The following is a 27,880-nucleotide window of genomic DNA, read 5'->3' on the forward strand; positions in this document are numbered from 1 at the left end:
ATGCTATTTTTACAGTTATTTTTTCATTTAAAGAAAATATTTAAGAAACTAGAAACCAAACTGAATTCGAACTTTGTACAGATGGTTGCTCGTTATCATTTGAAAACATTAACTCAGCCAGATCTCTAAAAATTGCTAACTTCTCATCGATTGTGCTATTTTTTACAGTTATTATTTCATTAAAGAAAATATTTAAGAAACTAGAAACCAAACTGAATTCGAACTTTGTACAGATGGTTGCTCGTTATCATTTGAAAACATTAACTCAGCCAGATCTCTAAAAATTGCTAACTTCTCATCGATTCTGCTATTTTTTACAGATATTATTTCATTAAAAAAATATATCTAAGAAACTAGAAAGCAAAATGAATTCGAACTTTGTACAGATGGTTGCTCGTTATCATTTGAAAACATTAACTCAGCCAGATCTCTAAAAATTGCTAACTTCTCATCGATTATGCTATTTTTTACAGTTATTATTTCATTTAAACAAAATATCTAAGAAACTAGAAAGCAACATGAATTCGAACTTTGTACAGATGGTTGCTAGTTCTCATTTGAAAACATTAACTGAGCACGATCTCTAAAAATTGCTAACTTCTCATCGATTATGCTATTTTTACAGTTATTTTTTCATTTAAAGAAAATATCTAAGAAACCAGAAACCAAAATGAATTCGAACTTTGTACAGATGGTTGCTCGTTATCATTTGAAAACATTAACTCAGCCAGATCTCTAAAAATTGCTAACTTCTCATCGATTGTGCTATTTTTTACAGTTATTATTTCATTAAAAAAATATATCTAAGAAACTAGAAAGCAAAATGAATTCGAACTTTGTACAGATGGTTGCTCGTTATCATTTGAAAACATTAACTCAGCCAGATCTCTAAAAATTGCTAACTTCTCATCGATTATGCTATTTTTTACAGTTATTATTTCATTTAAAAAAAATATTTAAGAAACTAGAAAGCAACATGAATTCGAACTTTGTACAGATGGTTGCTAGTTCTCATTTGAAAACATTAACTGAGCACGATCTCTAAAAATTGCTAACTTCTCATCGATTATGCTATTTTTACAGTTATTTTTTCATTTAAAGAAAATATTTAAGAAACTAGAAACCAAACTGAATTCGAACTTTGTACAGATGGTTGCTCGTTATCATTTGAAAACATTAACTCTGCCAGATCTCTAAAAATTGCTAACTTCTCATCGATTGTGCTATTTTTTACAGTTATTATTTCATTAAAAAAATATATCTAAGAAACTAGAAAGCAAAATGAATTCGAACTTTGTACAGATGGTTGCTCGTTATCATTTGAAAACATTAACTCAGCCAGATCTCTAAAAATTGCTAACTTCTCATCGATTATGCTATTTTTTACAGTTATTTTTTCATTTAAAGAAAATATTTAAGAAACTAGAAACCAAACTGAATTCGAACTTTGTACAGATGGTTGCTCGTTATCATTTGAAAACATTAACTCAGCCAGATCTCTAAAAATTGCTAACTTCTCATCGATTGTGCTATTTTTTACAGTTATTATTTCATTAAAAAAATATATCTAAGAAACTAGAAAGCAAAATGAATTCGAACTTTGTACAGATGGTTGCTCGTTATCATTTGAAAACATTAACTCAGCCAGATCTCTAAAAATTGCTAACTTCTCATCGATTGTGCTATTTTTTACAGTTATTATTTCACTAAAAAAATATATCTAAGAAACTAGAAACCAAAATGAATTCGAACTTTGTACAGGTGGTTGCTCGTTATCATTTGAAAACATTAACTCAGCCAGATCTCTAAAAATTGCTAACTTCTCATCGATTATGCTATTTTTTACAGTTATTATTTCATTTAAAAAAAATATCTAAGAAACTAGAAAGCAACATGAATTCGAACTTTGTACAGATGGTTGCTAGTTCTCATTTGAAAACATTAACTGAGCACGATCTCTAAAAATTGCTAACTTCTCATCGATTATGCTATTTTTACAGTTATTTTTTCATTTAAAGAAAATATCTAAGAAACCAGAAACCAAAATGAATTCGAACTTTGTACAGATGGTTGCTCGTTATCATTTGAAAACATTAACTCAGCCAGATCTCTAAAAATTGCTAACTTCTCATCGATTGTGCTATTTTTTACAGTTATTATTTCATTAAAAAAATATATCTAAGAAACTAGAAAGCAAAATGAATTCGAACTTTGTACAGATGGTTGCTCGTTATCATTTGAAAACATTAACTCAGCCAGATCTCTAAAAATTGCTAACTTCTCATCGATTATGCTATTTTTTACAGTTATTATTTCATTTAAAAAAAATATCTAAGAAACTAGAAAGCAACATGAATTCGAACTTTGTACAGATGGTTGCTAGTTCTCATTTGAAAACATTAACTGAGCACGATCTCTAAAAATTGCTAACTTCTCATCGATTATGCTATTTTTACAGTTATTTTTTCATTTAAAGAAAATATTTAAGAAACTAGAAACCAAACTGAATTCGAACTTTGTACAGATGGTTGCTCGTTATCATTTGAAAACATTAACTCTGCCAGATCTCTAAAAATTGCTAACTTCTCATCGATTGTGCTATTTTTTACAGTTATTATTTCATTAAAAAAATATATCTAAGAAACTAGAAAGCAAAATGAATTCGAACTTTGTACAGGTGGTTGCTCGTTATCATTTGAAAACATTAACTCAGCCAGATCTCTAAAAATTGCTAACTTCTCATCGATTATGCTATTTTTTACAGTTATTATTTCATTTAAAAAAAATATCTAAGAAACTAGAAAGCAACATGAATTCGAACTTTGTACAGATGGTTGCTAGTTCTCATTTGAAAACATTAACTGAGCACGATCTCTAAAAATTGCTAACTTCTCATCGATTATGCTATTTTTACAGTTATTTTTTCATTTAAAGAAAATATCTAAGAAACCAGAAACCAAAATGAATTCGAACTTTGTACAGATGGTTGCTCGTTATCATTTGAAAACATTAACTCAGCCAGATCTCTAAAAATTGCTAACTTCTCATCGATTGTGCTATTTTTTACAGTTATTATTTCATTAAAAAAATATATCTAAGAAACTAGAAAGCAAAATGAATTCGAACTTTGTACAGATGGTTGCTCGTTATCATTTGAAAACATTAACTCAGCCAGATCTCTAAAAATTGCTAACTTCTCATCGATTATGCTATTTTTTACAGTTATTATTTCATTTAAAAAAAATATCTAAGAAAATAGAAAGCAACATGAATTCGAACTTTGTACAGATGGTTGCTAGTTCTCATTTGAAAACATTAACTGAGCACGATCTCTAAAAATTGCTAACTTCTCATCGATTATGCTATTTTTACAGTTATTTTTTCATTTAAAGAAAATATTTAAGAAACTAGAAACCAAACTGAATTCGAACTTTGTACAGATGGTTGCTCGTTATCATTTGAAAACATTAACTCTGCCAGATCTCTAAAAATTGCTAACTTCTCATCGATTGTGCTATTTTTTACAGTTATTATTTCATTAAAAAAATATATCTAAGAAACTAGAAAGCAAAATGAATTCGAACTTTGTACAGATGGTTGCTCGTTATCATTTGAAAACATTAACTCAGCCAGATCTCTAAAAATTGCTAACTTCTCATCGATTATGCTATTTTTTACAGTTATTTTTTCATTTAAAGAAAATATTTAAGAAACTAGAAACCAAACTGAATTCGAACTTTGTACAGATGGTTGCTCGTTATCATTTGAAAACATTAACTCAGCCAGATCTCTAAAAATTGCTAACTTCTCATCGATTGTGCTATTTTTTACAGTTATTATTTCATTAAAAAAATATATCTAAGAAACTAGAAAGCAAAATGAATTCGAACTTTGTACAGATGGTTGCTCGTTATCATTTGAAAACATTAACTCAGCCAGATCTCTAAAAATTGCTAACTTCTCATCGATTATGCTTTTTTTACAGTTATTTTTTCATTTAAAGAAAATATTTAAGAAACTAGAAACCAAACTGAATTCGAACTTTGTACAGATGGTTGCTCGTTATCATTTGAAAACATTAACTGAGCCAGATCTCTCAAAATATGATAACTTCTCATCGATTCTGCTATTTTTTACAGTTATTATTTCATTAAAAAAATATATCTAAGAAACTAGAAAGCAAAATGAATTCGAACTTTGTACAGATGGTTGCTCGTTATCATTTGAAAACATTAACTCAGCCAGATCTCTAAAAATTGCTAACTTCTCATCGATTATGCTATTTTTTACAGTTATTTTTTCATTTAAAGAAAATATTTAAGAAACTAGAAACCAAACTGAATTCGAACTTTGTACAGATGGTTGCTCGTTATCATTTGAAAACATTAACTCAGCCAGATCTCTAAAAATTGCTAACTTCTCATCGATTGTGCTATTTTTTACAGTTATTATTTCATTAAAAAAATATATCTAAGAAACTAGAAAGCAAAATGAATTCGAACTTTGTACAGATGGTTGCTCGTTATCATTTGAAAACATTAACTCAGCCAGATCTCTAAAAATTGCTAACTTCTCATCGATTGTGCTATTTTTTACAGTTATTATTTCACTAAAAAAATATATCTAAGAAACTAGAAACCAAAATGAATTCGAACTTTGTACAGGTGGTTGCTCGTTATCATTTGAAAACATTAACTCAGCCAGATCTCTAAAAATTGCTAACTTCTCATCGATTATGCTATTTTTTACAGTTATTATTTCATTTAAAAAAAATATCTAAGAAACTAGAAAGCAACATGAATTCGAACTTTGTACAGATGGTTGCTAGTTCTCATTTGAAAACATTAACTGAGCACGATCTCTAAAAATTGCTAACTTCTCATCGATTATGCTATTTTTACAGTTATTTTTTCATTTAAAGAAAATATCTAAGAAACCAGAAACCAAAATGAATTCGAACTTTGTACAGATGGTTGCTCGTTATCATTTGAAAACATTAACTGAGCACGATCTCTAAAAATTGCTAACTTCTCATCGATTATGCTATTTTTACAGTTATTTTTTCATTTAAAGAAAATATTTAAGAAACTAGAAACCAAACTGAATTCGAACTTTGTACAGATGGTTGCTCGTTATCATTTGAAAACATTAACTGAGCCAGATCTCTCAAAATATGATAACTTCTCATCGATTCTGCTATTTTTTACAGATATTATTTCATTTAAAAAAAATATCTAAGAAACTAGAAAGCAAAATGAATTCGAACTTTGTACAGATGGTTGCTAGTTCTCATTTGAAAACATTAACTGAGCACGATCTCTAAAAATTGCTAACTTCTCATCGATTATGCTATTTTTACAGTTATTTTTTCATTTAAAGAAAATATTTAAGAAACTAGAAACCAAACTGAATTCGAACTTTGTACAGATGGTTGCTCGTTATCATTTGAAAACATTAACTCAGCCAGATCTCTAAAAATTGCTAACTTCTCATCGATTGTGCTATTTTTTACAGTTATTATTTCATTAAAAAAATATATCTAAGAAACTAGAAAGCAAAATGAATTCGAACTTTGTACAGATGGTTGCTCGTTATCATTTGAAAACATTAACTCAGCCAGATCTCTAAAAATTGCTAACTTCTCATCGATTATGCTATTTTTTACAGTTATTATTTCATTTAAAAAAAATATCTAAGAAACTAGAAAGCAACATGAATTCGAACTTTGTACAGATGGTTGCTAGTTCTCATTTGAAAACATTAACTGAGCACGATCTCTAAAAATTGCTAACTTCTCATCGATTATGCTATTTTTACAGTTATTTTTTCATTTAAAGAAAATATCTAAGAAACCAGAAACCAAAATGAATTCGAACTTTGTACAGATGGTTGCTCGTTATCATTTGAAAACATTAACTCAGCCAGATCTCTAAAAATTGCTAACTTCTCATCGATTGTGCTATTTTTTACAGTTATTATTTCATTAAAAAAATATATCTAAGAAACTAGAAAGCAAAATGAATTCGAACTTTGTACAGATGGTTGCTCGTTATCATTTGAAAACATTAACTCAGCCAGATCTCTAAAAATTGCTAACTTCTCATCGATTATGCTATTTTTTACAGTTATTATTTCATTTAAAAAAAATATCTAAGAAACTAGAAAGCAACATGAATTCGAACTTTGTACAGATGGTTGCTAGTTCTCATTTGAAAACATTAACTGAGCACGATCTCTAAAAATTGCTAACTTCTCATCGATTATGCTATTTTTACAGTTATTATTTCATTTAAGAAAATATATCTAAGAAACTAGAAAGCAAAATGAATTCGAACTTTGTACAGATGGTTGCTAGTTCTCATTTGAAAACATTAACTGAGCACGATCTCTAAAAATTGCTAACTTCTCATCGATTATGCTATTTTTACAGTTATTTTTTCATTTAAAGAAAATATTTAAGAAACTAGAAACCAAACTGAATTCGAACTTTGTACAGATGGTTGCTCGTTATCATTTGAAAACATTAACTCAGCCAGATCTCTAAAAATTGCTAACTTCTCATCGATTATGCTATTTTTTACAGTTATTATTTCATTTAAAAAAAATATCTAAGAAACTAGAAAGCAAAATGAATTCGAACTTTGTACAGATGGTTGCTCGTTATCATTTGAAAACATTAACTCAGCCAGATCTCTAAAAATTGCTAACTTCTCATCGATTATGCTATTTTTTACAGTTATTTTTTCATTTAAAGAAAATATTTAAGAAACTAGAAACCAAACTGAATTCGAACTTTGTACAGATGGTTGCTCGTTATCATTTGAAAACATTAACTCAGCCAGATCTCTAAAAATTGCTAACTTCTCATCGATTGTGCTATTTTTTACAGTTATTATTTCATTAAAAAAATATATCTAAGAAACTAGAAAGCAAAATGAATTCGAACTTTGTACAGATGGTTGCTCGTTATCATTTGAAAACATTAACTCAGCCAGATCTCTAAAAATTGCTAACTTCTCATCGATTGTGCTATTTTTTACAGTTATTATTTCACTAAAAAAATATATCTAAGAAACTAGAAACCAAAATGAATTCGAACTTTGTACAGGTGGTTGCTCGTTATCATTTGAAAACATTAACTCAGCCAGATCTCTAAAAATTGCTAACTTCTCATCGATTATGCTATTTTTTACAGTTATTATTTCATTTAAAAAAAATATCTAAGAAACTAGAAAGCAACATGAATTCGAACTTTGTACAGATGGTTGCTAGTTCTCATTTGAAAACATTAACTGAGCACGATCTCTAAAAATTGCTAACTTCTCATCGATTATGCTATTTTTACAGTTATTTTTTCATTTAAAGAAAATATCTAAGAAACCAGAAACCAAAATGAATTCGAACTTTGTACAGATGGTTGCTCGTTATCATTTGAAAACATTAACTGAGCACGATCTCTAAAAATTGCTAACTTCTCATCGATTATGCTATTTTTACAGTTATTTTTTCATTTAAAGAAAATATTTAAGAAACTAGAAACCAAACTGAATTCGAACTTTGTACAGATGGTTGCTCGTTATCATTTGAAAACATTAACTGAGCCAGATCTCTCAAAATATGATAACTTCTCATCGATTCTGCTATTTTTTACAGATATTATTTCATTTAAAAAAAATATCTAAGAAACTAGAAAGCAAAATGAATTCGAACTTTGTACAGATGGTTGCTAGTTCTCATTTGAAAACATTAACTGAGCACGATCTCTAAAAATTGCTAACTTCTCATCGATTATGCTATTTTTACAGTTATTTTTTCATTTAAAGAAAATATTTAAGAAACTAGAAACCAAACTGAATTCGAACTTTGTACAGATGGTTGCTCGTTATCATTTGAAAACATTAACTCAGCCAGATCTCTAAAAATTGCTAACTTCTCATCGATTGTGCTATTTTTTACAGTTATTATTTCATTAAAAAAATATATCTAAGAAACTAGAAAGCAAAATGAATTCGAACTTTGTACAGATGGTTGCTCGTTATCATTTGAAAACATTAACTCAGCCAGATCTCTAAAAATTGCTAACTTCTCATCGATTATGCTATTTTTTACAGTTATTATTTCATTTAAAAAAAATATCTAAGAAACTAGAAAGCAACATGAATTCGAACTTTGTACAGATGGTTGCTAGTTCTCATTTGAAAACATTAACTGAGCACGATCTCTAAAAATTGCTAACTTCTCATCGATTATGCTATTTTTACAGTTATTTTTTCATTTAAAGAAAATATCTAAGAAACCAGAAACCAAAATGAATTCGAACTTTGTACAGATGGTTGCTCGTTATCATTTGAAAACATTAACTCAGCCAGATCTCTAAAAATTGCTAACTTCTCATCGATTGTGCTATTTTTTACAGTTATTATTTCATTAAAAAAATATATCTAAGAAACTAGAAAGCAAAATGAATTCGAACTTTGTACAGATGGTTGCTCGTTATCATTTGAAAACATTAACTCAGCCAGATCTCTAAAAATTGCTAACTTCTCATCGATTATGCTATTTTTTACAGTTATTATTTCATTTAAAAAAAATATCTAAGAAACTAGAAAGCAACATGAATTCGAACTTTGTACAGATGGTTGCTAGTTCTCATTTGAAAACATTAACTGAGCACGATCTCTAAAAATTGCTAACTTCTCATCGATTATGCTATTTTTACAGTTATTATTTCATTTAAGAAAATATATCTAAGAAACTAGAAAGCAAAATGAATTCGAACTTTGTACAGATGGTTGCTAGTTCTCATTTGAAAACATTAACTGAGCACGATCTCTAAAAATTGCTAACTTCTCATCGATTATGCTATTTTTACAGTTATTTTTTCATTTAAAGAAAATATTTAAGAAACTAGAAACCAAACTGAATTCGAACTTTGTACAGATGGTTGCTCGTTATCATTTGAAAACATTAACTCAGCCAGATCTCTAAAAATTGCTAACTTCTCATCGATTATGCTATTTTTTACAGTTATTATTTCATTTAAAAAAAATATCTAAGAAACTAGAAAGCAAAATGAATTCGAACTTTGTACAGATGGTTGCTCGTTATCATTTGAAAACATTAACTCAGCCAGATCTCTAAAAATTGCTAACTTCTCATCGATTGTGCTATTTTTTACAGTTATTTTTTCATTTAAAGAAAATATTTAAGAAACTAGAAACCAAACTGAATTCGAACTTTGTACAGATGGTTGCTCGTTATCATTTGAAAACATTAACTCAGCCAGATCTCTAAAAATTGCTAATTTCTCATCGATTGTGCTATTTTTTACAGTTATTATTTCACTAAAAAAATATATCTAAGAAACTAGAAACCAAAATGAATTCGAACTTTGTACAGGTGGTTGCTCGTTATCATTTGAAAACATTAACTGAGCACGATCTCTAAAAATTGCTAACTTCTCATCGATTATGCTTTTTTTACAGTTATTTTTTCATTTAAAGAAAATGTTTAAGAAACTAGAAACCAAACTGAATTCGAACTTTGTACAGATGGTTGCTCGTTATCATTTGAAAACATTAACTGAGCACGATCTCTAAAAATTGCTAACTTCTCATCGATTATGCTATTTTTACAGTTATTTTTTCATTTAAAGAAAATATTTAAGAAACTAGAAACCAAACTGAATTCGAACTTTGTACAGATAGTTGCTCGTTATCATTTGAAAACATTAACTGAGCCAGATCTCTCAAAATATGATAACTTCTCATCGATTCTGCTATTTTTTACAGATATTATTTCATTTAAAAAAAATATCTAAGAAACTAGAAAGCAAAATGAATTCGAACTTTGTACAGATGGTTGCTAGTTCTCATTTGAAAACATTAACTGAGCACGATCTCTAAAAATTGCTAACTTCTCATCGATTATGCTATTTTTACAGTTATTTTTTCATTTAAAGAAAATATTTAAGAAACTAGAAACCAAACTGAATTCGAACTTTGTACAGATGGTTGCTCGTTATCATTTGAAAACATTAACTCAGCCAGATCTCTAAAAATTGCTAACTTCTCATCGATTGTGCTATTTTTTACAGTTATTATTTCATTAAAGAAAATATTTAAGAAACTAGAAACCAAACTGAATTCGAACTTTGTACAGATGGTTGCTCGTTATCATTTGAAAACATTAACTCAGCCAGATCTCTAAAAATTGCTAACTTCTCATCGATTATGCTATTTTTTACAGTTATTATTTCATTTAAAAAAAATATCTAAGAAACTAGAAAGCAACATGAATTCGAACTTTGTACAGATGGTTGCTAGTTCTCATTTGAAAACATTAACTGAGCACGATCTCTAAAAATTGCTAACTTCTCATCGATTATGCTATTTTTACAGTTATTTTTTCATTTAAAGATAATATCTAAGAAACCAGAAACCAAAATGAATTCGAACTTTGTACAGATGGTTGCTCGTTATCATTTGAAAACATTAACTCAGCCAGATCTCTAAAAATTGCTAACTTCTCATCGATTGTGCTATTTTTTACAGTTATTATTTCATTAAAAAAATATATCTAAGAAACTAGAAAGCAAAATGAATTCGAACTTTGTACAGATGGTTGCTCGTTATCATTTGAAAACATTAACTCAGCCAGATCTCTAAAAATTGCTAACTTCTCATCGATTATGCTATTTTTTACAGTTATTATTTCATTTAAAAAAAATATCTAAGAAACTAGAAAGCAACATGAATTCGAACTTTGTACAGATGGTTGCTAGTTCTCATTTGAAAACATTAACTGAGCACGATCTCTAAAAATTGCTAACTTCTCATCGATTATGCTATTTTTACAGTTATTATTTCATTTAAGAAAATATATCTAAGAAACTAGAAAGCAAAATGAATTCGAACTTTGTACAGATGGTTGCTAGTTCTCATTTGAAAACATTAACTGAGCACGATCTCTAAAAATTGCTAACTTCTCATCGATTATGCTATTTTTACAGTTATTTTTTCATTTAAAGAAAATATTTAAGAAACTAGAAACCAAACTGAATTCGAACTTTGTACAGATGGTTGCTCGTTATCATTTGAAAACATTAACTCAGCCAGATCTCTAAAAATTGCTAACTTCTCATCGATTATGCTATTTTTTACAGTTATTATTTCATTTAAAAAAAATATCTAAGAAACTAGAAAGCAAAATGAATTCGAACTTTGTACAGATGGTTGCTCGTTATCATTTGAAAACATTAACTCAGCCAGATCTCTAAAAATTGCTAACTTCTCATCGATTGTGCTATTTTTTACAGTTATTTTTTCATTTAAAGAAAATATCTAAGAAACTAGAAAGCAAAATGAATTCGAACTTTGTACAGATGGTTGCTCGTTATCATTTGAAAACATTAACTCAGCCAGATCTCTAAAAATTGCTAATTTCTCATCGATTGTGCTATTTTTTACAGTTATTATTTCACTAAAAAAATATATCTAAGAAACTAGAAACCAAAATGAATTCGAACTTTGTACAGGTGGTTGCTCGTTATCATTTGAAAACATTAACTGAGCACGATCTCTAAAAATTGCTAACTTCTCATCGATTATGCTTTTTTACAGTTATTTTTTCATTTAAAGAAAATGTTTAAGAAACTAGAAACCAAACTGAATTCGAACTTTGTACAGATGGTTGCTCGTTATCATTTGAAAACATTAACTGAGCACGATCTCTAAAAATTGCTAACTTCTCATCGATTGTGCTATTTTTTACAGTTATTATTTCATTAAAAAAATATATCTAAGAAACTAGAAAGCAAAATGAATTCGAACTTTGTACAGATGGTTGCTCGTTATCATTTGAAAACATTAACTCAGCCAGATCTCTAAAAATTGCTAACTTCTCATCGATTATGCTATTTTTTACAGTTATTATTTCATTTAAAAAAAATATCTAAGAAACTAGAAAGCAACATGAATTCGAACTTTGTACAGATGGTTGCTAGTTCTCATTTGAAAACATTAACTGAGCACGATCTCTAAAAATTGCTAACTTCTCATCGATTATGCTATTTTTACAGTTATTTTTTCATTTAAAGAAAATATCTAAGAAACCAGAAACCAAAATGAATTCGAACTTTGTACAGATGGTTGCTCGTTATCATTTGAAAACATTAACTCAGCCAGATCTCTAAAAATTGCTAACTTCTCATCGATTGTGCTATTTTTTACAGTTATTATTTCATTAAAAAAATATATCTAAGAAACTAGAAAGCAAAATGAATTCGAACTTTGTACAGATGGTTGCTCGTTATCATTTGAAAACATTAACTCAGCCAGATCTCTAAAAATTGCTAACTTCTCATCGATTATGCTATTTTTTACAGTTATTATTTCATTTAAAAAAAATATCTAAGAAACTAGAAAGCAACATGAATTCGAACTTTGTACAGATGGTTGCTAGTTCTCATTTGAAAACATTAACTGAGCACGATCTCTAAAAATTGCTAACTTCTCATCGATTATGCTATTTTTACAGTTATTATTTCATTTAAGAAAATATATCTAAGAAACTAGAAAGCAAAATGAATTCGAACTTTGTACAGATGGTTGCTAGTTCTCATTTGAAAACATTAACTGAGCACGATCTCTAAAAATTGCTAACTTCTCATCGATTATGCTATTTTTACAGTTATTTTTTCATTTAAAGAAAATATTTAAGAAACTAGAAACCAAACTGAATTCGAACTTTGTACAGATGGTTGCTCGTTATCATTTGAAAACATTAACTCAGCCAGATCTCTAAAAATTGCTAACTTCTCATCGATTATGCTATTTTTTACAGTTATTATTTCATTTAAAAAAAATATCTAAGAAACTAGAAAGCAAAATGAATTCGAACTTTGTACAGATGGTTGCTCGTTATCATTTGAAAACATTAACTCAGCCAGATCTCTAAAAATTGCTAACTTCTCATCGATTGTGCTATTTTTTACAGTTATTTTTTCATTTAAAGAAAATATTTAAGAAACTAGAAACCAAACTGAATTCGAACTTTGTACAGATGGTTGCTCGTTATCATTTGAAAACATTAACTCAGCCAGATCTCTAAAAATTGCTAATTTCTCATCGATTGTGCTATTTTTTACAGTTATTATTTCACTAAAAAAATATATCTAAGAAACTAGAAACCAAAATGAATTCGAACTTTGTACAGGTGGTTGCTCGTTATCATTTGAAAACATTAACTGAGCACGATCTCTAAAAATTGCTAACTTCTCATCGATTATGCTTTTTTTACAGTTATTTTTTCATTTAAAGAAAATGTTTAAGAAACTAGAAACCAAACTGAATTCGAACTTTGTACAGATGGTTGCTCGTTATCATTTGAAAACATTAACTGAGCACGATCTCTAAAAATTGCTAACTTCTCATCGATTATGCTATTTTTACAGTTATTTTTTCATTTAAAGAAAATATTTAAGAAACTAGAAACCAAACTGAATTCGAACTTTGTACAGATGGTTGCTCGTTATCATTTGAAAACATTAACTGAGCCAGATCTCTCAAAATATGATAACTTCTCATCGATTCTGCTATTTTTTACAGATATTATTTCATTTAAAAAAAATATCTAAGAAACTAGAAAGCAAAATGAATTCGAACTTTGTACAGATGGTTGCTAGTTCTCATTTGAAAACATTAACTGAGCACGATCTCTAAAAATTGCTAACTTCTCATCGATTATGCTATTTTTACAGTTATTTTTTCATTTAAAGAAAATATTTAAGAAACTAGAAACCAAACTGAATTCGAACTTTGTACAGATGGTTGCTCGTTATCATTTGAAAACATTAACTCAGCCAGATCTCTAAAAATTGCTAACTTCTCATCGATTGTGCTATTTTTTACAGTTATTATTTCATTAAAGAAAATATTTAAGAAACTAGAAACCAAACTGAATTCGAACTTTGTACAGATGGTTGCTCGTTATCATTTGAAAACATTAACTCAGCCAGATCTCTAAAAATTGCTAACTTCTCATCGATTATGCTATTTTTTACAGTTATTATTTCATTTAAAAAAAATATCTAAGAAACTAGAAAGCAACATGAATTCGAACTTTGTACAGATGGTTGCTAGTTCTCATTTGAAAACATTAACTGAGCACGATCTCTAAAAATTGCTAACTTCTCATCGATTATGCTATTTTTACAGTTATTTTTTCATTTAAAGATAATATCTAAGAAACCAGAAACCAAAATGAATTCGAACTTTGTACAGATGGTTGCTCGTTATCATTTGAAAACATTAACTCAGCCAGATCTCTAAAAATTGCTAACTTCTCATCGATTGTGCTATTTTTTACAGTTATTATTTCATTAAAAAAATATATCTAAGAAACTAGAAAGCAAAATGAATTCGAACTTTGTACAGATGGTTGCTCGTTATCATTTGAAAACATTAACTCAGCCAGATCTCTAAAAATTGCTAACTTCTCATCGATTATGCTATTTTTTACAGTTATTATTTCATTTAAAAAAAATATCTAAGAAACTAGAAAGCAACATGAATTCGAACTTTGTACAGATGGTTGCTAGTTCTCATTTGAAAACATTAACTGAGCACGATCTCTAAAAATTGCTAACTTCTCATCGATTATGCTATTTTTACAGTTATTATTTCATTTAAGAAAATATATCTAAGAAACTAGAAAGCAAAATGAATTCGAACTTTGTACAGATGGTTGCTAGTTCTCATTTGAAAACATTAACTGAGCACGATCTCTAAAAATTGCTAACTTCTCATCGATTATGCTATTTTTACAGTTATTTTTTCATTTAAAGAAAATATTTAAGAAACTAGAAACCAAACTGAATTCGAACTTTGTACAGATGGTTGCTCGTTATCATTTGAAAACATTAACTCAGCCAGATCTCTAAAAATTGCTAACTTCTCATCGATTATGCTATTTTTTACAGTTATTATTTCATTTAAAAAAAATATCTAAGAAACTAGAAAGCAAAATGAATTCGAACTTTGTACAGATGGTTGCTCGTTATCATTTGAAAACATTAACTCAGCCAGATCTCTAAAAATTGCTAACTTCTCATCGATTGTGCTATTTTTTACAGTTATTTTTTCATTTAAAGAAAATATTTAAGAAACTAGAAACCAAACTGAATTCGAACTTTGTACAGATGGTTGCTCGTTATCATTTGAAAACATTAACTCAGCCAGATCTCTAAAAATTGCTAATTTCTCATCGATTGTGCTATTTTTTACAGTTATTATTTCACTAAAAAAATATATCTAAGAAACTAGAAACCAAAATGAATTCGAACTTTGTACAGGTGGTTGCTCGTTATCATTTGAAAACATTAACTGAGCACGATCTCTAAAAATTGCTAACTTCTCATCGATTATGCTTTTTTTACAGTTATTTTTTCATTTAAAGAAAATGTTTAAGAAACTAGAAACCAAACTGAATTCGAACTTTGTACAGATGGTTGCTCGTTATCATTTGAAAACATTAACTGAGCACGATCTCTAAAAATTGCTAACTTCTCATCGATTATGCTATTTTTACAGTTATTTTTTCATTTAAAGAAAATATTTAAGAAACTAGAAACCAAACTGAATTCGAACTTTGTACAGATGGTTGCTCGTTATCATTTGAAAACATTAACTGAGCCAGATCTCTCAAAATATGATAACTTCTCATCGATTCTGCTATTTTTTACAGATATTATTTCATTTAAAAAAAATATCTAAGAAACTAGAAAGCAAAATGAATTCGAACTTTGTACAGATGGTTGCTAGTTCTCATTTGAAAACATTAACTGAGCACGATCTCTAAAAATTGCTAACTTCTCATCGATTATGCTATTTTTACAGTTATTTTTTCATTTAAAGAAAATATTTAAGAAACTAGAAACCAAACTGAATTCGAACTTTGTACAGATGGTTGCTCGTTATCATTTGAAAACATTAACTCAGCCAGATCTCTAAAAATTGCTAACTTCTCATCGATTGTGCTATTTTTTACAGTTATTATTTCATTAAAGAAAATATTTAAGAAACTAGAAACCAAACTGAATTCGAACTTTGTACAGATGGTTGCTCGTTATCATTTGAAAACATTAACTCAGCCAGATCTCTAAAAATTGCTAACTTCTCATCGATTCTGCTATTTTTTACAGATATTATTTCATTAAAAAAATATATCTAAGAAACTAGAAAGCAAAATGAATTCGAACTTTGTACAGATGGTTGCTCGTTATCATTTGAAAACATTAACTCAGCCAGATCTCTAAAAATTGCTAACTTCTCATCGATTATGCTATTTTTTACAGTTATTATTTCATTTAAACAAAATATCTAAGAAACTAGAAAGCAACATGAATTCGAACTTTGTACAGATGGTTGCTAGTTCTCATTTGAAAACATTAACTGAGCACGATCTCTAAAAATTGCTAACTTCTCATCGATTATGCTATTTTTACAGTTATTTTTTCATTTAAAGAAAATATCTAAGAAACCAGAAACCAAAATGAATTCGAACTTTGTACAGATGGTTGCTCGTTATCATTTGAAAACATTAACTCAGCCAGATCTCTAAAAATTGCTAACTTCTCATCGATTGTGCTATTTTTTACAGTTATTATTTCATTAAAAAAATATATCTAAGAAACTAGAAAGCAAAATGAATTCGAACTTTGTACAGATGGTTGCTCGTTATCATTTGAAAACATTAACTCAGCCAGATCTCTAAAAATTGCTAACTTCTCATCGATTATGCTATTTTTTACAGTTATTATTTCATTTAAAAAAAATATCTAAGAAACTAGAAAGCAACATGAATTCGAACTTTGTACAGATGGTTGCTAGTTCTCATTTGAAAACATTAACTGAGCACGATCTCTAAAAATTGCTAACTTCTCATCGATTATGCTATTTTTACAGTTATTTTTTCATTTAAAGAAAATATTTAAGAAACTAGAAACCAAACTGAATTCGAACTTTGTACAGATGGTTGCTCGTTATCATTTGAAAACATTAACTCTGCCAGATCTCTAAAAATTGCTAACTTCTCATCGATTGTGCTATTTTTTACAGTTATTATTTCATTAAAAAAATATATCTAAGAAACTAGAAAGCAAAATGAATTCGAACTTTGTACAGATGGTTGCTCGTTATCATTTGAAAACATTAACTCAGCCAGATCTCTAAAAATTGCTAACTTCTCATCGATTATGCTATTTTTTACAGTTATTTTTTCATTTAAAGAAAATATTTAAGAAACTAGAAACCAAACTGAATTCGAACTTTGTACAGATGGTTGCTCGTTATCATTTGAAAACATTAACTCAGCCAGATCTCTAAAAATTGCTAACTTCTCATCGATTGTGCTATTTTTTACAGTTATTATTTCATTAAAAAAATATATCTAAGAAACTAGAAAGCAAAATGAATTCGAACTTTGTACAGATGGTTGCTCGTTATCATTTGAAAACATTAACTCAGCCAGATCTCTAAAAATTGCTAACTTCTCATCGATTGTGCTATTTTTTACAGTTATTATTTCACTAAAAAAATATATCTAAGAAACTAGAAACCAAAATGAATTCGAACTTTGTACAGGTGGTTGCTCGTTATCATTTGAAAACATTAACTCAGCCAGATCTCTAAAAATTGCTAACTTCTCATCGATTATGCTATTTTTTACAGTTATTATTTCATTTAAAAAAAATATCTAAGAAACTAGAAAGCAACATGAATTCGAACTTTGTACAGATGGTTGCTAGTTCTCATTTGAAAACATTAACTGAGCACGATCTCTAAAAATTGCTAACTTCTCATCGATTATGCTATTTTTACAGTTATTTTTTCATTTAAAGAAAATATCTAAGAAACCAGAAACCAAAATGAATTCGAACTTTGTACAGATGGTTGCTCGTTATCATTTGAAAACATTAACTCAGCCAGATCTCTAAAAATTGCTAACTTCTCATCGATTATGCTATTTTTTACAGTTATTATTTCATTTAAAAAAAATATCTAAGAAACTAGAAAGCAACATGAATTCGAACTTTGTACAGATGGTTGCTAGTTCTCATTTGAAAACATTAACTGAGCACGATCTCTAAAAATTGCTAACTTCTCATCGATTATGCTATTTTTACAGTTATTTTTTCATTTAAAGAAAATATTTAAGAAACTAGAAACCAAACTGAATTCGAACTTTGTACAGATGGTTGCTCGTTATCATTTGAAAACATTAACTCTGCCAGATCTCTAAAAATTGCTAACTTCTCATCGATTGTGCTATTTTTTACAGTTATTATTTCATTAAAAAAATATATCTAAGAAACTAGAAAGCAAAATGAATTCGAACTTTGTACAGGTGGTTGCTCGTTATCATTTGAAAACATTAACTCAGCCAGATCTCTAAAAATTGCTAACTTCTCATCGATTATGCTATTTTTTACAGTTATTATTTCATTTAAAAAAAATATCTAAGAAACTAGAAAGCAACATGAATTCGAACTTTGTACAGATGGTTGCTAGTTCTCATTTGAAAACATTAACTGAGCACGATCTCTAAAAATTGCTAACTTCTCATCGATTATGCTATTTTTACAGTTATTTTTTCATTTAAAGAAAATATCTAAGAAACCAGAAACCAAAATGAATTCGAACTTTGTACAGATGGTTGCTCGTTATCATTTGAAAACATTAACTCAGCCAGATCTCTAAAAATTGCTAACTTCTCATCGATTGTGCTATTTTTTACAGTTATTATTTCATTAAAAAAATATATCTAAGAAACTAGAAAGCAAAATGAATTCGAACTTTGTACAGATGGTTGCTCGTTATCATTTGAAAACATTAACTCAGCCAGATCTCTAAAAATTGCTAACTTCTCATCGATTATGCTATTTTTTACAGTTATTATTTCATTTAAAAAAAATATCTAAGAAAATAGAAAGCAACATGAATTCGAACTTTGTACAGATGGTTGCTAGTTCTCATTTGAAAACATTAACTGAGCACGATCTCTAAAAATTGCTAACTTCTCATCGATTATGCTATTTTTACAGTTATTTTTTCATTTAAAGAAAATATTTAAGAAACTAGAAACCAAACTGAATTCGAACTTTGTACAGATGGTTGCTCGTTATCATTTGAAAACATTAACTCTGCCAGATCTCTAAAAATTGCTAACTTCTCATCGATTGTGCTATTTTTTACAGTTATTATTTCATTAAAAAAATATATCTAAGAAACTAGAAAGCAAAATGAATTCGAACTTTGTACAGATGGTTGCTCGTTATCATTTGAAAACATTAACTCAGCCAGATCTCTAAAAATTGCTAACTTCTCATCGATTATGCTATTTTTTACAGTTATTTTTTCATTTAAAGAAAATATTTAAGAAACTAGAAACCAAACTGAATTCGAACTTTGTACAGATGGTTGCTCGTTATCATTTGAAAACATTAACTCAGCCAGATCTCTAAAAATTGCTAACTTCTCATCGATTGTGCTATTTTTTACAGTTATTATTTCATTAAAAAAATATATCTAAGAAACTAGAAAGCAAAATGAATTCGAACTTTGTACAGATGGTTGCTCGTTATCATTTGAAAACATTAACTCAGCCAGATCTCTAAAAATTGCTAACTTCTCATCGATTATGCTTTTTTTACAGTTATTTTTTCATTTAAAGAAAATATTTAAGAAACTAGAAACCAAACTGAATTCGAACTTTGTACAGATGGTTGCTCGTTATCATTTGAAAACATTAACTGAGCCAGATCTCTCAAAATATGATAACTTCTCATCGATTCTGCTATTTTTTACAGTTATTATTTCATTAAAAAAATATATCTAAGAAACTAGAAAGCAAAATGAATTCGAACTTTGTACAGATGGTTGCTCGTTATCATTTGAAAACATTAACTCAGCCAGATCTCTAAAAATTGCTAACTTCTCATCGATTATGCTATTTTTTACAGTTATTTTTTCATTTAAAGAAAATATTTAAGAAACTAGAAACCAAACTGAATTCGAACTTTGTACAGATGGTTGCTCGTTATCATTTGAAAACATTAACTCAGCCAGATCTCTAAAAATTGCTAACTTCTCATCGATTGTGCTATTTTTTACAGTTATTATTTCATTAAAAAAATATATCTAAGAAACTAGAAAGCAAAATGAATTCGAACTTTGTACAGATGGTTGCTCGTTATCATTTGAAAACATTAACTCAGCCAGATCTCTAAAAATTGCTAACTTCTCATCGATTGTGCTATTTTTTACAGTTATTATTTCACTAAAAAAATATATCTAAGAAACTAGAAACCAAAATGAATTCGAACTTTGTACAGGTGGTTGCTCGTTATCATTTGAAAACATTAACTCAGCCAGATCTCTAAAAATTGCTAACTTCTCATCGATTATGCTATTTTTTACAGTTATTATTTCATTTAAAAAAAATATCTAAGAAACTAGAAAGCAACATGAATTCGAACTTTGTACAGATGGTTGCTAGTTCTCATTTGAAAACATTAACTGAGCACGATCTCTAAAAATTGCTAACTTCTCATCGATTATGCTATTTTTACAGTTATTTTTTCATTTAAAGAAAATATCTAAGAAACCAGAAACCAAAATGAATTCGAACTTTGTACAGATGGTTGCTCGTTATCATTTGAAAACATTAACTCAGCCAGATCTCTAAAAATTGCTAACTTCTCATCGATTGTGCTATTTTTTACAGTTATTATTTCATTAAAAAAATATATCTAAGAAACTAGAAAGCAAAATGAATTCGAACTTTGTACAGATGGTTGCTCGTTATCATTTGAAAACATTAACTCAGCCAGATCTCTAAAAATTGCTAACTTCTCATCGATTATGCTATTTTTTACAGTTATTATTTCATTTAAAAAAAATATCTAAGAAACTAGAAAGCAACATGAATTCGAACTTTGTACAGATGGTTGCTAGTTCTCATTTGAAAACATTAACTGAGCACGATCTCTAAAAATTGCTAACTTCTCATCGATTATGCTATTTTTACAGTTATTTTTTCATTTAAAGAAAATATTTAAGAAACTAGAAACCAAACTGAATTCGAACTTTGTACAGATGGTTGCTCGTTATCATTTGAAAACATTAACTCTGCCAGATCTCTAAAAATTGCTAACTTCTCATCGATTGTGCTATTTTTTACAGTTATTATTTCATTAAAAAAATATATCTAAGAAACTAGAAAGCAAAATGAATTCGAACTTTGTACAGATGGTTGCTCGTTATCATTTGAAAACATTAACTCAGCCAGATCTCTAAAAATTGCTAACTTCTCATCGATTATGCTATTTTTTACAGTTATTTTTTCATTTAAAGAAAATATTTAAGAAACTAGAAACCAAACTGAATTCGAACTTTGTACAGATGGTTGCTCGTTATCATTTGAAAACATTAACTCAGCCAGATCTCTAAAAATTGCTAACTTCTCATCGATTGTGCTATTTTTTACAGTTATTATTTCATTAAAAAAATATATCTAAGAAACTAGAAAGCAAAATGAATTCGAACTTTGTACAGATGGTTGCTCGTTATCATTTGAAAACATTAACTCAGCCAGATCTCTAAAAATTGCTAACTTCTCATCGATTGTGCTATTTTTTACAGTTATTATTTCACTAAAAAAATATATCTAAGAAACTAGAAACCAAAATGAATTCGAACTTTGTACAGGTGGTTGCTCGTTATCATTTGAAAACATTAACTGAGCACGATCTCTAAAAATTGCTAACTTCTCATCGATTATGCTTTTTTTACAGTTATTTTTTCATTTAAAGAAAATGTTTAAGAAACTAGAAACCAAACTGAATTCGAACTTTGTACAGATGGTTGCTCGTTATCATTTGAAAACATTAACTGAGCACGATCTCTAAAAATTGCTAACTTCTCATCGATTATGCTATTTTTACAGTTATTTTTTCATTTAAAGAAAATATTTAAGAAACTAGAAACCAAACTGAATTCGAACTTTGTACAGATGGTTGCTCGTTATCATTTGAAAACATTAACTGAGCCAGATCTCTCAAAATATGATAACTTCTCATCGATTCTGCTATTTTTTACAGATATTATTTCATTTAAAAAAAATATCTAAGAAACTAGAAAGCAAAATGAATTCGAACTTTGTACAGATGGTTGCTAGTTCTCATTTGAAAACATTAACTGAGCACGATCTCTAAAAATTGCTAACTTCTCATCGATTATGCTATTTTTACAGTTATTTTTTCATTTAAAGAAAATATTTAAGAAACTAGAAACCAAACTGAATTCGAACTTTGTACAGATGGTTGCTCGTTATCATTTGAAAACATTAACTCAGCCAGATCTCTAAAAATTGCTAACTTCTCATCGATTGTGCTATTTTTTACAGTTATTATTTCATTAAAAAAATATATCTAAGAAACTAGAAAGCAAAATGAATTCGAACTTTGTACAGATGGTTGCTCGTTATCATTTGAAAACATTAACTCAGCCAGATCTCTAAAAATTGCTAACTTCTCATCGATTATGCTATTTTTTACAGTTATTATTTCATTTAAAAAAAATATCTAAGAAACTAGAAAGCAACATGAATTCGAACTTTGTACAGATGGTTGCTAGTTCTCATTTGAAAACATTAACTGAGCACGATCTCTAAAAATTGCTAACTTCTCATCGATTATGCTATTTTTACAGTTATTTTTTCATTTAAAGAAAATATCTAAGAAACCAGAAACCAAAATGAATTCGAACTTTGTACAGATGGTTGCTCGTTATCATTTGAAAACATTAACTCAGCCAGATCTCTAAAAATTGCTAACTTCTCATCGATTGTGCTATTTTTTACAGTTATTATTTCATTAAAAAAATATATCTAAGAAACTAGAAAGCAAAATGAATTCGAACTTTGTACAGATGGTTGCTCGTTATCATTTGAAAACATTAACTCAGCCAGATCTCTAAAAATTGCTAACTTCTCATCGATTATGCTATTTTTTACAGTTATTATTTCATTTAAAAAAAATATCTAAGAAACTAGAAAGCAACATGAATTCGAACTTTGTACAGATGGTTGCTAGTTCTCATTTGAAAACATTAACTGAGCACGATCTCTAAAAATTGCTAACTTCTCATCGATTATGCTATTTTTACAGTTATTATTTCATTTAAGAAAATATATCTAAGAAACTAGAAAGCAAAATGAATTCGAACTTTGTACAGATGGTTGCTCGTTATCATTTGAAAACATTAACTCAGCCAGATCTCTAAAAATTGCTAACTTCTCATCGATTGTGCTATTTTTTACAGTTATTATTTCACTAAAAAAATATATCTAAGAAACTAGAAACCAAAATGAATTCGAACTTTGTACAGATGGTTGCTCGTTATCATTTGAAAACATTAACTCAGCCAGATCTCTAAAAATTGCTAACTTCTCATCGATTGTGCTATTTTTTACAGTTATTATTTCACTAAAAAAATATATCTAAGAAACTAGAAACCAAAATGAATTCGAACTTTGTACAGATGGTTGCTCGTTATCATTTGAAAACATTAACTCAGCCAGATCTCTAAAAATTGCTAACTTCTCATCGATTGTGCTATTTTTTACAGTTATTATTTCATTAAAAAAAAATATCTAAGAAACTAGGAAGCAACATGAATTCGAACTTTGTACAGATGGTTGCTAGTTCTCATTTGAAAACATTAACTGAGCACGATCTCTAAAAATTGCTAACTTCTCATCGATTATGCTATTTTTTACAGTTATTATTTCATTTAAAAAAAATATCTAAGAAACTAGAAAGCAACATGAATTCGAACTTTGTACAGATGGTTGCTAGTTCTCATTTGAAAACATTAACTGAGCACGATCTCTAAAAATTGCTAACTTCTCATCGATTATGCTATTTTTACAGTTATTTTTTCATTTAAAGAAAATATTTAAGAAACTAGAAACCAAACTGAATTCGAACTTTGTACAGATGGTTGCTCGTTATCATTTGAAAACATTAACTGAGCCAGATCTCTCAAAATATGATAACTTCTCATCGATTCTGCTATTTTTTACAGATATTATTTCATTTAAAAAAAATATCTAAGAAACTAGAAAGCAAAATGAATTCGAACTTTGTACAGATGGTTGCTAGTTCTCATTTGAAAACATTAACTGAGCACGATCTCTAAAAATTGCTAACTTCTCATCGATTATGCTATTTTTACAGTTATTTTTTCATTTAAAGAAAATATTTAAGAAACTAGAAACCAAACTGAATTCGAACTTTGTACAGATGGTTGCTCGTTATCATTTGAAAACATTAACTCAGCCAGATCTCTAAAAATTGCTAACTTCTCATCGATTGTGCTATTTTTTACAGTTATTATTTCATTAAAAAAATATATCTAAGAAACTAGAAAGCAAAATGAATTCGAACTTTGTACAGATGGTTGCTCGTTATCATTTGAAAACATTAACTCAGCCAGATCTCTAAAAATTGCTAACTTCTCATCGATTATGCTATTTTTTACAGTTATTATTTCATTTAAAAAAAATATCTAAGAAACTAGAAAGCAACATGAATTCGAACTTTGTACAGATGGTTGCTAGTTCTCATTTGAAAACATTAACTGAGCACGATCTCTAAAAATTGCTAACTTCTCATCGATTATGCTATTTTTACAGTTATTTTTTCATTTAAAGAAAATATCTAAGAAACCAGAAACCAAAATGAATTCGAACTTTGTACAGATGGTTGCTCGTTATCATTTGAAAACATTAACTCAGCCAGATCTCTAAAAATTGCTAACTTCTCATCGATTGTGCTATTTTTTACAGTTATTATTTCATTAAAAAAATATATCTAAGAAACTAGAAAGCAAAATGAATTCGAACTTTGTACAGATGGTTGCTCGTTATCATTTGAAAACATTAACTCAGCCAGATCTCTAAAAATTGCTAACTTCTCATCGATTATGCTATTTTTTACAGTTATTATTTCATTTAAAAAAAATATCTAAGAAACTAGAAAGCAACATGAATTCGAACTTTGTACAGATGGTTGCTAGTTCTCATTTGAAAACATTAACTGAGCACGATCTCTAAAAATTGCTAACTTCTCATCGATTATGCTATTTTTACAGTTATTATTTCATTTAAGAAAATATATCTAAGAAACTAGAAAGCAAAATGAATTCGAACTTTGTACAGATGGTTGCTAGTTCTCATTTGAAAACATTAACTGAGCACGATCTCTAAAAATTGCTAACTTCTCATCGATTATGCTATTTTTACAGTTATTTTTTCATTTAAAGAAAATATTTAAGAAACTAGAAACCAAACTGAATTCGAACTTTGTACAGATGGTTGCTCGTTATCATTTGAAAACATTAACTGAGCACGATCTCTAAAAATTGCTAACTTCTCATCGATTATGCTATTTTTACAGTTATTTTTTCATTTAAAGAAAATATTTAAGAAACTAGAAACCAAACTGAATTCGAACTTTGTACAGATGGTTGCTCGTTATCATTTGAAAACATTAACTCAGCCAGATCTCTAAAAATTGCTAACTTCTCATCGATTGTGCTATTTTTTACAGTTATTATTTCATTAAAAAAAAATATCTAAGAAACTAGGAAGCAACATGAATTCGAACTTTGTACAGATGGTTGCTAGTTCTCATTTGAAAACATTAACTGAGCACGATCTCTAAAAATTGCTAACTTCTCATCGATTATGCTATTTTTTACAGTTATTATTTCATTTAAAAAAAATATCTAAGAAACTAGAAAGCAACATGAATTCGAACTTTGTACAGATGGTTGCTAGTTCTCATTTGAAAACATTAACTGAGCACGATCTCTAAAAATTGCTAACTTCTCATCGATTATGCTATTTTTACAGTTATTTTTTCATTTAAAGAAAATATTTAAGAAACTAGAAACCAAACTGAATTCGAACTTTGTACAGATGGTTGCTCGTTATCATTTGAAAACATTAACTGAGCCAGATCTCTCAAAATATGATAACTTCTCATCGATTCTGCTATTTTTTACAGATATTATTTCATTTAAAAAAAATATCTAAGAAACTAGAAAGCAAAATGAATTCGAACTTTGTACAGATGGTTGCTAGTTCTCATTTGAAAACATTAACTGAGCACGATCTCTAAAAATTGCTAACTTCTCATCGATTATGCTATTTTTACAGTTATTTTTTCATTTAAAGAAAATATTTAAGAAACTAGAAACCAAACTGAATTCGAACTTTGTACAGATGGTTGCTCGTTATCATTTGAAAACATTAACTCAGCCAGATCTCTAAAAATTGCTAACTTCTCATCGATTGTGCTATTTTTTACAGTTATTATTTCATTAAAAAAATATATCTAAGAAACTAGAAAGCAAAATGAATTCGAACTTTGTACAGATGGTTGCTCGTTATCATTTGAAAACATTAACTCAGCCAGATCTCTAAAAATTGCTAACTTCTCATCGATTATGCTATTTTTTACAGTTATTATTTCATTTAAAAAAAATATCTAAGAAACTAGAAAGCAACATGAATTCGAACTTTGTACAGATGGTTGCTAGTTCTCATTTGAAAACATTAACTGAGCACGATCTCTAAAAATTGCTAACTTCTCATCGATTATGCTATTTTTACAGTTATTTTTTCATTTAAAGAAAATATCTAAGAAACCAGAAACCAAAATGAATTCGAACTTTGTACAGATGGTTGCTCGTTATCATTTGAAAACATTAACTCAGCCAGATCTCTAAAAATTGCTAACTTCTCATCGATTGTGCTATTTTTTACAGTTATTATTTCATTAAAAAAATATATCTAAGAAACTAGAAAGCAAAATGAATTCGAACTTTGTACAGATGGTTGCTCGTTATCATTTGAAAACATTAACTCAGCCAGATCTCTAAAAATTGCTAACTTCTCATCGATTATGCTATTTTTTACAGTTATTATTTCATTTAAAAAAAATATCTAAGAAACTAGAAAGCAACATGAATTCGAACTTTGTACAGATGGTTGCTAGTTCTCATTTGAAAACATTAACTGAGCACGATCTCTAAAAATTGCTAACTTCTCATCGATTATGCTATTTTTACAGTTATTATTTCATTTAAGAAAATATATCTAAGAAACTAGAAAGCAAAATGAATTCGAACTTTGTACAGATGGTTGCTAGTTCTCATTTGAAAACATTAACTGAGCACGATCTCTAAAAATTGCTAACTTCTCATCGATTATGCTATTTTTACAGTTATTTTTTCATTTAAAGAAAATATTTAAGAAACTAGAAACCAAACTGAATTCGAACTTTGTACAGATGGTTGCTCGTTATCATTTGAAAACATTAACTGAGCACGATCTCTAAAAATTGCTAACTTCTCATCGATTATGCTATTTTTACAGTTATTTTTTCATTTAAAGAAAATATTTAAGAAACTAGAAACCAAACTGAATTCGAACTTTGTACAGATGGTTGCTCGTTATCATTTGAAAACATTAACTCAGCCAGATCTCTAAAAATTGCTAACTTCTCATCGATTGTGCTATTTTTTACAGTTATTATTTCATTAAAAAAATATACCTAAGAAACTAGAAAGCAAAATGAATTCGAACTTTGTACAGATGGTTGCTCGTTATCATTTGAAAACATTAACTCAGCCAGATCTCTAAAAATTGCTAACTTCTCATCGATTATGCTATTTTTTACAGTTATTATTTCATTTAAAAAAAATATCTAAGAAACTAGAAAGCAACATGAATTCGAACTTTGTACAGATGG

The sequence above is a fragment of the Vanessa tameamea genome, chromosome W (genome assembly GCF_037043105.1).
Source record: "Vanessa tameamea isolate UH-Manoa-2023 chromosome W, ilVanTame1 primary haplotype, whole genome shotgun sequence".
NCBI classification, from domain to species: Eukaryota; Metazoa; Arthropoda; class Insecta; order Lepidoptera; family Nymphalidae; genus Vanessa; species Vanessa tameamea.